Source organism: Ambystoma mexicanum, chromosome 12 (genome assembly GCF_040938575.1).
Source record: "Ambystoma mexicanum isolate Mex_15411 chromosome 12, UKY_AmexF1_1, whole genome shotgun sequence".
NCBI lineage: Eukaryota > Metazoa > Chordata > Amphibia > Caudata > Ambystomatidae > Ambystoma > Ambystoma mexicanum.
In genome coordinates this window covers 153,397,548-153,411,498 of record NC_090936.1, presented here as the reverse complement: position 1 = coordinate 153,411,498, position 13,951 = coordinate 153,397,548, and the positions used below count along the sequence as shown (strand labels likewise).

The window sequence follows — 13,951 nt, the reverse complement described above, 5'->3', positions numbered from 1 at the left end:
TGGTAATGAAAATAACAGTGGCTGCATGGAGCAGCCACCAAGCAGGAGTAGAAGGACCAACACAGAAACCGAATGCTCCCAGGCCTGGTTCCAAAACCGAATGATAGTGCTGAGTAAGCAAGCATAAAGCTGAAGACCATGTAGGGTCTTGGGGTGCAACAGTTGGAAATAAGACCACTCCGCGGCTTGGCAGTCCCTATCTGCTACCAAAACACGGTCTGCTGCTATGTTTCTAACTTTGCAAACTCTGCACACCAAGGTGTTTCAAGTCCAGTTCGGAAAAAGGAGGCAAGTGAGTCATGCTTGTTTTTTGTTTTTTCTCGAATCGTGCCTGAAAGGTGATCCGTCTGGACTTGCTAAAGATACTTCTCGCCGAGGGAAGCCTTAATTGCATGCAAGTGGGAAGTGACGGGTGTGTCCTGACATGTATGCAGTCTTGTTCGTTTCTCGTCTGACTATTTGTAAATTGACTAGCCGTCCTGATATTGTGTACCGAGTTGCATTGCTTACAGCGGAAAGATTAATTACTGTCCACTATTCTTTGTACCCAAGCCTTGTTCCTACTCGAGCTAAAGTTTCCCCTGATCCTCACTGCTCCATATTTTCCGATGTCTAGGATCATATTCTCAATAGTCTCACTTTAATGGGTGTGCTTCGGGTAGTGATATATTTTATTTATAACGCGCTTAATACCCAGAGGTTTCTAAGCGTGGACCTTCCAAGGTGAGCACGTTGCCTCTGAGCTATCCTCCCGAGACAATTACCTCTGGTGCTTGATCTGTTTAAGGTGCCTCTTTTACTCTTTCACTGGAAGGTGCCAAAGACTTGACTCTGGTCGTTTTCTTCAGTTTATTATTTATAAAGTACAAACAAATGCCAAACAAATGCTAACTAGAAGAGAGCGTCAAGGTGCGGGAAATAATATAGCTACTGTACATAAATGGCACATCACAAAACTAGTCACAGCTAAACTAAAATGGAGGAGCGCAGAACCCGAAGTACATAACAGCTTAAGTAACCTACGTCAGCAGATAGCCGTTGAAGAACTTTTTTAAAAAAAATGGTAATCACTTTAATGCCACTTAAGGATTTTGGTGGTTGTTTCCATGGGCTACGTTCTTTTTCTTTATAGTAAAGACACTGTAACCACAAGGTTGGCCCTGAATGGCATAACAGAGAACGGAAGGTTGGAAGCCCAGCAAAGATTCCCAAAGGGGAAACGGGCTAGAGACTAACAAAAACGTAAGACTCTGCAATCAAACAAGCATTGCGCAATGCCAACAGTTCGGGCTTTTGTGCAGGCATAGGAAAACCACTCGGCAGGCACTGCCGTGGTGGTATTAACTGGCCATTGATGGTAGCCACTCCAGAATGGTGCGAGTACCTGGGTAGCTAATAGCAGTGCCTGGCAAATGCTTAATACTTGCACACAATTAAATGTATAGACTCAAGAAGTGTAAAAGAAGTTGGGAAATAGATTGTCTTGTAAATCGCTTTGCTTTCCAGTGGAAACCACCCTTTTTGTTCTGTACCTAATACTCGTACACAAGCCAAAACTGTTTTGACAGGACTTCAGTGAAGGACACACATAGTGCTTATAAATCGAGTGGCTGAAAGTGGAACTGGTTAAGACATTTGTATTACATTAGTTGTGGCTTTACAGCTCCAATTAAGTCATTAACTCTCAGAAGACAGTTTTGAAAAAACGCTGGCAGGCATTCTGAGTGCCAAGTTTGATTGTAAAACTTGATAGCAAGCTCAAAGAGTTTCCAGGATGAGGTGTTTTGGGCAGGATATGTGTGGCAATGGCCATAGGGTTTAGCCTGGCCATGGGCAGTCAATGGTTGGGCAAATAGCCAAACACCTACAAGCTCTGTCTCCCTCCTCATATGCCATTTTCCCTATCTGTACGCCAATGCAATCGTTTTTGCTTCTAGCTGGCGCAAGCACCACCTAATAGTGCAAACTAAAAATAACAGTGTCCTTAAGAACAACCGTCTGGAAGGCACGGAGAGAAATTAGGCAAAGTGTCTCAATACTTCAAAGTGGCAGACGAAAAGTATTGCAGTGGGCTAGAGAGATTCCTTGAGGGTGTTTTTTGGAGTCTGAAGAGAGGAAGGGGCTGTTTATAAATTAAATGCCAGAAGTATTGGAATGGTTTGTGCAAATTAAGTTCAGAGTCTTTTGGTTGATCCTGGTGACTTCTTGGCAAACAAAAGCACTGAAGCGAAGAATACAATCAGGGCAAAAACCATAAATGAACTAAAAGTTGCTAAACAACAAAGGGCATTTTTTTTTTTTACCAACCCTATACCAACTAGAGTGCTGCACTGATATGCCAGGGTTGCAGCCATGATACACCCAGAGCACACAGAGCAAAGCTGTTGTGTGCAGGGCCTTTGACTTCATTTGTCGGTGCATCTTTTGCCAGTTATATTCTCAAATGACAAGTCACCCTATCCTTTAGCTCCACAAAATAATTAGGAAAACCTCCTAAGCTAGACAAAACCTTGACCATACAAACGATGCTAAAAATCACAAAGGTGAATGCCTTGGGTCTACTCTAATCAGAAGGGATGCATGTAACCAAGTAGCCACGGATAGGGCCTCGAATTGCACACCTTTGTACACACTCGCCAGTCCATCACACTTCCCTTTCCATCTTAAAATGCACACATCAACCAGCAAACGTACACTCAGCAGTGGTCCGGCTGCTTGAACAATCTCCACACGCACTCCTCACTCTTCAATTTTCCAGCCATCCATGCCGAGTGTAACTCTGATGCCACTCAATTGCTCTCATAGAGTATCCTGGTGCTACACGACAGCATAAAAACACCAAGGACAACACTTACGCAACAAAACCCAAACCTGCCCTAACACAATCCTCCTAGAATCACAGTAGACCATCTGCCTATCTTGCCACTAGCTCAACTTCCCCTTTACAGAACCAAGTGCCAAGGCTACCAGACCTGGTTATGTAACATTATGCTAGCCTTGCATGTCCAGGTGTTGCCTGCTAGGATCAAGATAACATTTCCCTGATGCTACTGTTTGAAATATACACAGAGGTAAACATCATGATCTAGGGGTGGGACCCCCTTCATAAGGCTAAAGCCCAAACAGAACGACTCAGCTGAGCAGACCTGCATCTTTTCCATCTTCAAGGAGCACTTCAGCAAAGGCGAAGGGAACGGGAGTACCAGTTCTGTAAATGGGCCGGTCCTCCCCGGCCCTCAGTGCCTGCCTTCCTTTTTTCCCATTTAAAGCAATAGCCAGTACTACAGCAACCTTGGGGGTGAAGAATCTAAAAACAAATTCGTTTTTCGCCCTTCCTGCTGGTGGATCTTCCCATCGCTACACACTCTTAGCCACCACCGTGCATGATGGGAATGCATAAAGTATGGTAGATATCTTAGAAGGATGAACATACCAACCATAGATTTCAGACCCACATCTCAGTTACCATCAAAGATGGCAGCTCTTCACAAGCAAACCAGTGCCGCGCTTTGCAGCCCTGCGTATCCAGTGCCCCGTGACAAAGCTCAAATCTTGGTTCTGATGTCCACGATCTTCCACAAACCTCTACCATGCTGCCCTCAACTATGCAAGCTGTCGTAATCCTTGAGGGAAAGGCCTAACTCCAGTCATCTTATGCCAGGTTTCCTGTGCATGCCTCATATACTCGTATGCAAGGTACAGAATTGCATGTCCATTGCGGACATAATTTGCAGAATGCAGACTCAAATGCACATGCAAGGTTTAGAGCACAGGGAACGTTGGGATTTCGCACTAATCAGTTTGTTTGTGACATACGTTCTGCTGCCAATTTTGGAGATTCCCATGGGATAGTGCCCAATTGCCCCAATTATTGAAAGGATGGGGTTGCGATGGGAATCAAATGAAACCGGTGCTTCGTATCCAAGTTCTGATTGAACCTGAGCGGTTTTTGGTGTTGGATCCCAAGAATGAAGATCCCATGTTTGAGGTTAGTTCTCATTTTGGTGTTTATTGTTGCTCAAAGTGCCGACACGTGTTTCGACCACACAAGGGTCTTTATCAAGGCTGTGGTATTTGCAAGTTATACTGTATTTAACAAAATTCATAATTGGTATCAAGATTAGTTCGCAAAATTCAACAAAACCAAAATTGCAAGAGGGTAAAGTGTAACCAGTGTGGTTGGTGTTTGGTATAGATGAAGTGCGGTGACATACCCATAATTTTATAACAATATGGGTGACATATAAGGTAAATAATTAATTACATTGTGTACAGTGCATACATTACATATATGCCAATAATTGGGGAGTACAATTTTCAAGTTTATATGATATGAGGGGTATATGGTGACAACAAGATGAAGGGAAGGAAAATGCACCAAGGGGAAGAGAAGAGGGGGGAGGTGGAGAAGAATGTGGTTAGAGTAGTTGGTCTACGCAAATTGGGTGTTGAGTGCTCTTAAGGAGGCCCAAGGTTAGTTTGGTCTTGGTTTAGCTTACCAATAAGTACTTTCTAGTGGGCTTGGTGAGTATGACTGTTGCCATTTATTGCGCTTAATTGAATATACATATGCTGGTTAGCAATCGAAGGAAGGAAGGAAGAATTAAACAATTGTCCATGTCCGGGCTGTGGGTCTGTACCAGGAGGGGCGTGTGTGGTTGTGAAATCCCTGGGCTGTGGGTGTGCACACTGGCAGTGATGAGAATAGTGGTCTCTTCCTTTCAGGTGTAAAGTGGGGTGGTTAAGAGCATCTAAGTTGGTGTGTGTTTTGGTTTGGGAGTGGGGGATGTTGAGGGAGTGGGGGATTTTGGGGGTGTGGGGATGAACAATGGGGGGCATATGGGGTGAAAGCCCCCAATTATTATGTATTTACAAAAAATAAACCGCATTTTAAAGGTCTCCAGAGAAAAAGACCTTTACATTGCTGGTTTTCCGATGAAAAGAAAATCTGTCAATGCAAATCGGTCTTTTTCTCTTTAGACCTTTAAAAAAAAAGGTGTTTTCACATGGATGGAGATGGAGTAGCACTACTCAAACTGCGAGCAGGGACTAGGCTGGCAACTTTTTTGGGCCATTCGGTCTGAATTGCAAGGTAAGAGAACCATTGAACTAACCCATAAGGGATAGGATCTTGGGCTTTAAGATGGCGATCATATTACCTCCAGAAATCTGCGTAGATTTTTTGACTGATGGGCAGGAGTCTGTAGAAGGGATGGGTGACAGGTGTACCTACTTGGTATTCAGTAAATCGCAGGTAAGACTCCTAACCAAGCAGATCAACTTTGGGAACAGAGATCTGGTTTTTAACGGGGATAGAAGTGATTGGAGGGACATGCAGCAAAGATTGATGGCAAACATAGTTACCTCTGAAGATGGAGGGTAGGAAGTACAGTGACCACAGAATTGAGAAGCCATTTTTAATTTGTTATTTACCAAACTAGGGTTATGACAGGAGGCAGGAAGGGTAATGAACCGCCCCTGCCCCCCCACCTCCCTATTGAGGTGCACTTATTTCCAGGCATGCTGTGAACGTCCTCTTGGAATACTGCAAAGTTTGATATGCCATGCGACTTACCGCCTATTTGAAAGTCACATTTCAGTATTGCAGTGCTGGTGTTGGGTCTTGTGGTAGGAGCGCTAGGCAGCACACTGATGAGGGTGGCATTTCAGTTCTGCATTGATGCTGCCTATCTTTGGTTGAGCGCAGGTGTTTTACAGTGAGGGTCGCGTGTGGGTATTCTAGTGATGCTGTCCCTTGGTAGGTGCACTGGTTTTAATACTTCATTGAGGCTAGCGTTGCAGGCTTGTTGTGGTGGTGAGGACCCGTCCTGTGTGAGATGTGAGTGTATCTGCACTGGAGTGCTCTGTGATGTAGTGATTTCAGTCCTGCAGTGTGGTCCATCTTTTGCATTTATAACTTGTCATGTAAAGGTTGCATGTGCCTTAATCTGTTCTCAGTGTTCTCTTTTCAGTATTGCAGTGGTGGTGTCGTTTCTGTGCAAGGTGTGCTTGTCTCTGCTATGTAGCGAGGTCACATTTCAGAATGCAGCGACGGTGTCTTGCCCTGGGCCCGTCACAGTTGCCGTGACACTGCAGTAATGGTCGGCTTTGAGTCTTGCAGTGGGGGCGTGCTGTCCTGGGCAAGGCACCGTTTTGCCAGTCTTGCAGCGAGGGCCTTATTTCAGTGTTTTACTTGGTGATATACTGCCCTCCGTGTCCTGTTCATTGTGAGGTTCAGTTTTGAAGCGCTGGTGTCCTTTCTTGGGTGGGGTGGGCTTTTTGCTGTCCTGCCCTGTGTGGTCCCCGTTTTTTCAGTTAGCCCCCCAGCAGCTAGGGCTCTACTCAAGCGCCATGTCGAGCATGAGGCGCATCTGTTTTACAACTTGTGCAGAAGTTACCCGATGAATGTTGGGGGGATCTGTGGGCAGGTGCAATCTCAGGGATCATCCCTTTGGGCAAATTATAAGTTCTTCAATTTCATTAAAGTGGTGCACCCTAATTTGCAGTGGAAATGCCTACAATTATGTAATTGTGCCCATCTGATAGACGAGTATTTGGGGGAGCAATTGTATATAATATGACCCCCTAAATCACCCATACTTTGATGGTTATATCTGCTTCTTGCACTCGTTAGTCTGAAAACGTGCAATTTTCCCCCTGTAGCCAGCTTCGAATTTAGCTCTGGCATACAGCCATGGCAAGTTCAAGGTCACTTTATGACATTTCAAAGCAGAAAGATTTTAGGTACTTGGCATCCACTTTGCGGCAGGTAGGAGATCACTGGCTATTGAAAATGACTCTTGTGGCTCAAAGGGTGAACCTGGGCTTCTTTTGGCGGATGGGTCACTAGGCAAGGCTGATGAGGTGGAGAAAGAAGCCTAAATATGAATCCGTGCTCACGAGGCTCCCAGACAGTCGGTTGTGTGCCAGGTTCCATAATGAAGCACGAGAGCCTAGAATACATTTTTTGCATAAGATCACATGCATGCACAGTAATACAGATCACGACGTGCAAGGCATAAAATAAGCAGTGTCGCCGAGCAATTTGCTATGCAAGTCTGTAGGTTTGCTAATTAAATTGGCACTTGTGTAGCAAAGCAAGCTATTTAGGTTACCCCTTTTCAATAAAAGCACAGCTCACCCTGCATTCCTCTCTTGCATTCAGAGCTCTCGCCGCCCTCTTCTCTGTTCACTGCAATTTCAAAGGGGCTAATGGAGAGAGAGAGTGTGCAGCAGTATTCATCCACTTCACGCATGTGCCAAAAGGCCTGTGTGGCAGTGCTATGCACATTTTATTTTTATTTTTCAAATAATTGCAAACCAGAAATACTCGTGATAATACTGTTAAGCTAACTGTATCCTGTCTGCCAAAGACCAGCATGTGTTATTTCTTTTTTAAAGGCTTTAAATTCCTATTCTAAAAATGTAATAGGTTACATAATGCATAATTACAGTATTGTCATTGTTAAACACTGCATTGTCTCCATGCTTTACAGTGAAGTGTATTTAAATCTGTGTCCACTAGATTTCATTTTGTTGGTGAAGATGCATCATGTTGACGAGCGGACACCTTTGAAAATGTACATGACCACGCGGCCAAATGATTTCATGGCAAACCTAATCCTGTGGCCTGCTGGTTACATACACCTTGCAACTGGTGCTCAACACCAGTTCTATCGTTCTATCTTACCATGTTGGTTTATGCCCCATCCCCTGAAAGTGAGAGGGCTGCAAACTACAACATTCTGCCTAGTTTGCCCAGTTCTCTGCCTGGTATGCCATCCACTCTGCTTAGTCTTTTACACAATGAATACTCAAAGCTAACTTGATATTTACTCAAAGTAGCGATCAATAGTTTCATCCAGTCTGTACATCTACAGACCTACTGGAAAAATGTGCACTGTAGTTGGCCTCCAGAGCTCACTTTGCTCTAGGATTATGATTGCATTATATATTTGCACCTGCAGTAGAGAGCTGGCCAAACTGTTTTAAGAGCCTTTTTATCATATCTATTTGTGGCCGTTCATGCAGCGAACACTTTTACAGGCACTCATCCGGGGCTCGCAAAGTATTTTCGCCCACTCGCATAGTCGAGTACATTTTAAGAAGGGCCAGTACCATTTGCAGGGGATGTAGACACTTATTTTAACTTTACTTTGTTTGCAGTAAATGTCAAATACAAGTTTCACTGTACATGGCTGGCCCTTGGGTGGCAGCAGTTTGCCTAACTAAAGTGGGTTTGTTGTGATGTGCACCATTTTACAGCAAGAATTTGAAAGGTCTGACTTATCTCACTAATGTCTTACTTCAGAGGTATACAAAACTGCTGTATTGTTGCTCATTTTATATCATGGGTACAAGCATCTTCTGGTGGCATTAAAAACATTAGTACAAAATTGCTAATCAAATGGGTTTGTTTGCTAATCAAGAAATATTTCATTAGCAAACTTTGCTAATCAATTTTTGAAAACTAATTTATGCCTTGACGTGGGCTGGCTGTTGTGCTGTATACTTTCCTCTGCAAGGTTGGAATGCCAGTGCTCACAATACATTGTTGGACCATGATGGCAAAGCTGTGCTGCATTGAATCCCTCCACCCCCCCATCCCCGCCCCCCACGCTGAATACATGAATTCACAAGGTTGGAACCCCAGAGGTCAGAATTTGTTTGGCAAAGATTAAAAGGCGTCATTGCATTGTGAACTACCCTACCTCCCAATGCCGACTTTGCCTCCTCATGGCCGTACCACAAGACACACAGTTTTTCCAGGACACAATACTGCACAATCCGCTGCTTTACCCATCTTCCATACGTGCCACTGTACTGATTGCTTTCCTCATCATGGAAAGAACGGATGAACTCAGAAAGTGGTTTGACCTGGCTCACACGGCCGCACTGCATTCAGTTGCTCCAACTCCAAGGTAATTGCTGTTTTAAAAAAAAAAGTTTTAACTGCCCATGAATCGCAAAGCTCGGATAACAGTTTATCCAAGATCACAGGGCTGCAATCTAGTGAGTGTCTCCACCCACAGTGCTGATTGCCATGTTGAAAGCTTTTGTTTCCCAATGGTTGAAACACAAGTGCTCAGAATCCACAATTTGCTCAGATTTACAAGGCTGCTCCACACTTTATCCCTCCACCTCCCAGTTCTGCTTGCTCACCTCCCCTCCCCCCTCTCTCACCCAAGGATCACAGTGATCCCATTGTTGTTTACCCAAGATCACAAGACTGAACGGCACTGAATCTCTACACTTCCTCCTATTGCCGACTGCCTTTCGCCACATGGCTGGAACACAAGATCTACGAATATAGTCTATCCAAGATCACATGGCTGCATTGTAATACATTCATCCACACTTCCGTATTGACTGCTGTGCTGGTGGCTCCCTCCCCCACCCATGTGATTGGATCTTAAGACTAAGACTGATTGGTTAGGATTAGACGGTTGCACAACATTGAACCCATCTGCCTCCCATTGCATTCCCTTTCCTACTCGTGGTTGGAGCACAGGAGTTAGAACAAATGATCTCAGGGCCGCACTAAAATGAGACCCTCCATCCACCAGTGCCAATTCCTTTCCTCCCCATGGAAGGCAGCATCTCTGAATATACGGTTTGCCCACAATTACAAAGGCAGTAATGTACCCCCCATTGCAGTGCTAATTGCTTATCTCTTCTAATGATGAAAGTTCAGCATCAGTAGTGACTGCCCATAATCGCCTTTTCACTGCAGTTAATGCCTCCATATCCAAGTGCTGATGGCTCTCCTTTCCTCCCCATTTAAACAAGGTCTCTTAATGTACTGCAAGAGCTCTGGCTGTACTAAAGAACATTTTAAGTGCCCAGTTCCATAGCAGTAAACTAAGATACATCTAGAAGGGTCATGCTGCAATTCCTGGCCAGAGAAGGACCGAATGGGCAAGAAGTACCTCCTTTATAGTGTACTCTTTGGTTCAATATCTGGAACAGTCAGGACTGGACAGGCCTAGAGGGAACTCTGGAGATTTCCTGATAGGCCTCTGTACCCTGCTCCTCTTTTGTGTGGTATTTCCCAATTTTACCATAGGAAAAAGGGTTGAGCTTGCTGAAAATGTGTAATATGGGGCCACTTTGAAAATTATTTCCAGGGCCTCTTATGGTTCCCAGTCCACCCCTGGGAACAGTACTTCGCTCACCAAAAAAGTCAAGTTGGAGAAATAACAAATGGACGAAACGAGTATATTATTGATCACAAGTGAGAGCACATAGGATATGCTTGTATGCCCGTGTTATATAGTAACAGTTTTGTGAAGTGAGAATTGTTCACCATCAATTTAGTATATTAGGCCGTCTTCTGCGAATGACTTTCTTTAATTTGTCGCGTTAATAATATAATAAATCTACCCTTTTTGCAGTAATAACAATGGCCCGGCAGGCTTGTGTACCCCCTAGCAGGGTTACAACTGAAGCACTTATTTCAATGTAAGTACAGTGCCTTACAGCATTGATGCTGGGTTTTTTCCAAGAAGCTCTTCTGCTAATTTCCATTGAGACCTGCCTAGGTTGAGCCAACGCCCTTTCCGTTCCCTATCGGCTAGATGGCTTGAGGCCCCGAACGTTCCCAGGGCACAGTATTTCAGGACTCCAGGTTGCTTGGATTCCAGCAGTTATCTTGTCCCATGACTAAGCAGAACTTCTTTCTAGTCCTTGGGATGGAGTCCGAGAGAAGACGGGTCTACTGTGCAAGAGCGTTTGAGTCCAGCAGGTGCACAGGCAAGAACACATCTATTGACTTTGCAAGGGGTTATGGGTCCTCTGTCTTGTCACTTTAAATAACCAAAGGGAATTTAGCTGAGTTGGGGGGACCCACACATTATACTAGATTACTATGCTTCTAAATAAAAGGTACAATTGCTTCCGCCACCTTGCATGGCTTGCTCCAGTGCATTCCAGTGAAGCCTTGTACCAAAATATGCACTACTGCTCCTACGTCATCCGTACAGTTGTCACTCCTGGCTCAGAAATGAGAACTCTGTTGTGGGGCAACATTACATATGAATAGGAGGTGCCATTTGCTAATGAGTGGGGAATGTAACCCTGTTGCAACAATTTAACCCACAGGTGAGAGCTACCTTGCTTTGGAAAACTTTATCGTTCATGGAGACCGAGATAAACTTGCTTCTATTGACTTGGTTGAAAAGTGATTTCCTCTCCTGATTCGATTTGAGAAACTCGAGCCCTCTTCTTTCTCAAATAGGCATGTACCTTTGGAAATGCTCCAATGTTCAGCTCTCTCTGAGGAACCACTAATGCTGGGACATGGATGAGCATCAAGGAGCACCAAGGAGCACGTTTCGCCCCAATTCTTGGGCAGCTTCATGTAGGCTGTAGGCTCACAAGCCCAATATCGATGCTATGCTTCCCTATTTTAACAAACGTTTTAAAAAAGTGTTTATCAGCATATATAGAGACTTTTTGCCTTCCTTGTAAATGTTTTAAATGTTCCCAAGTAATTAAAATGATTGACTTAAACTTCATTAGATGAGAAAAATGAAATCCACAAAGTAGGACCATGAAGGCAATACCAAGAATCACTTCTTGTGCCTCATCAAAGAAAGACCTGCTGGCGAGTTAAGCCGCTAAAGCTTTAGAATGCACTGGGGTTGAGGTGCTCGTGTAATTTGGCAAATGCTCACTCCATTGGCAGAGTTGGCATTACAATTGAACACGGAAAATGTGAAGATCAATTCGGAAATGCAATTTGACTGTATTTCATGCAAGCTGATTCTCTTAGAGGTACTGTGAAGGCATCATGAATGATACACAGACAACAGATTAAGGTTTGTTCCGCAAACTTTTATTAACTAAAAAAAGATAGGATGGAAGAAGGCCTAACTTGCCTTATGCTAAGGTGGGATTTCCCTACCTAAAGAAAACTAAGGATAGTCTGTGTCAGGAAGTCCACAGCAAATGTATGTGTCCAAAACCTATATGTGCCATCTAAAAGTATGCAATGTGTAGGGATGTCGGCATCAAAATATTTTTTATTCAAATGAGAGTTCAGAGCTTCTTCCAGCTCTTGGCTTATAACCAGCGTTCCCTTCCCAAAGTTCAAGATAGTTCACAAAACACAGGGGTCCCTTCCCCAAGAGTTCAAGTCTTTCAACTTTCCAAAACAACACAAATCCTAGGAAAACTTTCCAGTTCTTCTGATATGGTTACCTTTTACCAATTCTCATAGGCAGTTCAGTTCCTTAACCTCAAATCACATTAAGGTTCCTTTGCAATTCAAACGCAAACTTCTTTGTGGATTTTTTCAATGTCTTTTCAATATAGGGGTGAACTTGGTCTAGGCGCATTTGTTGGACACACAGTCCACCCATTACAGGTCACGCAACCGACACACCTTACTTGGTTCTTTTCCATCAACACGTGGCCACTGCTTCAGCTTCAGCAGTGGTGCTTGATCCGATGTTCATTTCCTGGGAGGAAGGGATAGCTCAGGGGCAACAAGTTTGTCTTGGAAGCAAGACAACGCAGCGCAACACATGTTCAAATCCTGATTTGTGTATTGTAATGAAACCACTGGTAATTTGTTTTTCAGTGGTGGCCCCTCTGTTTTGATTGTGTGTTTGTACTCTTTGGCCCCACTTGGAGCTCTGCTGCAGCCGTCTTACTGTGGGTACATTAAAAGATGATCATATGCTTAACCATTTTTTTGTGTGCAGTCTGTAAGATGTTCCAATAGTTATACCTTCAGGAGAAACTGTGGATCTCCAACAAAAAGGAACCGCATCCACTGCTACTATAGTCTTGGAATTGTATTGTCGCTTGGTTTGCCACCATGCACTTGTTGCACTGTCTTTTATTCTCCTGCCTCTTGCCAATGCTTGTTTTCTCATATTATACAGTTCCTTGAATTCTCTTGGCCCTTGCCAATGCTTGTTCACCAATATTACCTGTGCCTCTGGCCAATGCTTGCTTTCTCATATCATACAGTTCCTTGAATTCTGTTGGCTATTGCCAATGCTTGTTCATCAATATCTCTTGTGCCTCTGGCCAAGTTTTCTCATATCATACAGTTCCTTGTATCAGGATGTTTCACAAACTTTTTCATCCAGCGCAGTATTCAAAAGTACTTAAACTTGCTTCCACTCAAATAGGTATTTAAAGAAATACTTGCTTTCATTCAAATCAATGTTCATTGCTCGCTTCGCGTGCTCACCTGCCAGCCCGGTATTCCCTATGCTTGTCAGACTCACTGGTCAGAGCATACAGCTTGCTGGCAAAGTCTCTTGCCGCCACAAGCTCTTTCCCGTATGGCACCTCTCGTAGTCTCCCGGCGGCTCTCTGTGGCTTCGCTCACCCAGCGATGCTTCTCCTGCAGCTTGGGACTCCTACGACCGCTTCACTGGGTCGCGCTGATTTTCCTCTTGTGGTCTGCTACCTGCCTCCAGCATCCTTGAGCTTCGATTACCGCTGCATATGCTCTGCATCTTCCAAAGGGTCTCAATCACTCCGCTTGCTACACTGCTTCTCTGGAAAGGTCTGCTTTCACCCAGCAGTCCGTACTGCTTTCACAGCGCACTCCATTTCCACAATGCTTCTGGCTTTTAAAGTTCCCGGCTCCATGGTTGGTCCACAAAGGACTAGGCCGCTCACTGTTGAAATGCTAGTCCTGTCTTACGCTTGCTGGCCTCTTCCTCGTCCCAGTACACAAGTGATGCCTGTATGTGTGCCAGTAAAGTGAGGATGTATTTCTCTAGTTGGTCTCTTCCTCGTCCCAGTGCCAAACGGTGTTTCTTGTGGAAGGTGTTAAGGGAAAAACGTGGAAAGGACTGACAACCTATAAAGGCTTGAGGGACAGAGGATTTATTATGAAAGGAAATGGGGGGGATACAATGTCTCACCTAAGAACGTCTCCTCGCCACTCCCCAAGTCTTTTCCAACCCCAGTGTCAGATTCCAAGAGC

General features: G+C 44.4%; 1 protein-coding gene across 4 annotated transcripts in view; it reads left to right on the top strand.

Moving 5' to 3' along the window:
* Positions 1-13,951, top strand: part of FGD4 (FYVE, RhoGEF and PH domain containing 4) — a 1,139,208-nt gene that overhangs the window by 267,456 nt on the left and 857,801 nt on the right. The gene's annotated exons all lie outside the window — the stretch shown is intronic.